Below are 1,794 nucleotides of genomic sequence, written 5' to 3'. Positions count from 1 at the left end.
GGCAATTTTTCCTCCCCAAACTTTGCGTTAAATAGGGGGAATTTTTGGTCGTTTTTCTTAAATGGTTGTTGGCCCACTGAATATTTCACCAATTGCGATTGAAGTGGACCAAAAATATCAAAGAGACCGGAGGTTCCAACTGCGGAACTCCATTTATACAGAAAAGCCACTATCGAAACTTGTTTGCTCTGTTTTACTCCTGCGAAGCCTTAACTCAAGAATCCGCACTTCAACTCACCAGCTTAAGCAAGACTTGTCCTGCTAGAGAACACTAGATTGCACCAACCCAAACGCACTATCGCAACTGTTTGTAAGGCTGATGATGATGGTTCCAAGAGGGGGCGCTTGAATGGTACCACGCGCCTATTGATGAGCAGCACCTAAAACATAACGCGGTCGTGAGAAGAATAATTAAAAATGTCTGGTGGAAAACGAATTTTGCGCTTTCTAGCAGAAAAACCTGAGTTATTAAACGTTTATCGTCCAATTTGCAAATTGCTTTCTCCGTATGGGTTGGGCAGGGGAGGATCCAAATTAAATTCAGAAGGGGGGTTATGTAGAAAAAATACAGTCTTCTGTTGTCTATGAAACTAGAAAAATTATTGAATTTGAAATTTTTAAATTTTTGCTTCGCAACCAAATTATAAAAAAATCGTTGCAATATTGAATGATGATCTTGAACAGTAAAAAATTAATAATTCAGTAGTACCGCAGGCCGCATAATTAGTATGCAAGGCGACACTTCGACACTCTCGAACAGTGCAAATCGTGTATAATTACAATGGCCGCTTAGTTAATGCATGTTTTTGTAGGTAAAGGTACTGTTGCTTAAGCTTTCTGGTCGATTATAGACGAGCCTTATCCTTGGCCTCACGATCTACGGCTTTATGGCCCGCTCTTAATCGGTAGAAGAGTGTTTTGCAATTTTTTATTGCCTGGGCATACATGAATAATGAAGGAAATCGACTCGCTAGGCCTCAAAAACAGTGGCTTTTTCTCAAAAGTCTTGAACCAGAATTGGCAACTGAACTGAGCAAAAGTCGATGACGTCAGTGTGATAATGTTCAACTCCTGCCGATGAGGAACGCATAAGTAGCAGGATGGAGAAGGGACCGAAACCCTCATTCATAAATATTCAAATGAAATGGCGAAAGAAGCGGAAAAGTGGGCCAAACATTTCATTCCCTTTCCATATTCATATACAGGGTTATTCACGCTATACGGCACGGACGTTTGCGGTTAGCCAGTTTGTTTTTTGCAAAGTATTATTTGATTAATCGACAGACGCCTATCGGGTGCACATTTTAAAAATATTTTTGTAATGTAGAGTGTCCCGGAAGCCCTAAAAGTATCAAAGTTGTGTTGTTTCTAAATGACATACCCTATATGTTATTGCATTTTTGGATTCTCTGAACAAATTAAGTGTTTGTTTTAATAAGATTTATAATGTCTAAATCTAAAGGTTTTTTAAATAATTCGAATTTTATCAAAATATTTATTATATTATTTTCATGTGTCAAATACTTTAGAATTATTTAAGTTATGTAAACGTAATTCGTAGTGTAGGGTAACAAGAAATCATATTTTATATACCAATGATAATAAACTTACCGTTTTATACAGGGTGTCCACAAATTTAAACTAATCAAATGAGAACTTTAAGTGGCTATAACTTGATTAATTTAAATACAACCCCATGTTTTTTAGCTTACCAGGAAATGCAATTTTTAATTACCTATCGAATGGTACTAGGATGTTTATAACTAAGTTTTTGCCTTTTTACAAAATACACCA

General features: G+C 36.6%; 1 protein-coding gene across 6 annotated transcripts in view; it reads right to left on the bottom strand.

The window, feature by feature from the left end:
- The window catches only part of LOC109545507 (pancreatic triacylglycerol lipase), a 30,807-nt gene that overhangs the window by 13,151 nt on the left and 15,862 nt on the right, over positions 1-1,794 (bottom strand). For all 6 annotated transcript variants that reach the window (XM_048666472.1, XM_048666473.1, XM_048666470.1 and 3 more), the window contains exon 2: positions 239-380. The gene's annotated coding sequence lies outside the window, so the exon portion shown is untranslated. The remainder of the gene's footprint in view (positions 1-238; positions 381-1,794) is intronic.

The sequence above is a fragment of the Dendroctonus ponderosae genome, unplaced genomic scaffold (genome assembly GCF_020466585.1).
Source record: "Dendroctonus ponderosae isolate FM_Combo_2020 unplaced genomic scaffold, Dpon_F_20191213v2 Dpon_F_20191213_5, whole genome shotgun sequence".
In the NCBI taxonomy this organism is placed as follows: Eukaryota; Metazoa; Arthropoda; class Insecta; order Coleoptera; family Curculionidae; genus Dendroctonus; species Dendroctonus ponderosae.
This window is presented reverse-complemented; position numbering and strand designations above follow the sequence as displayed.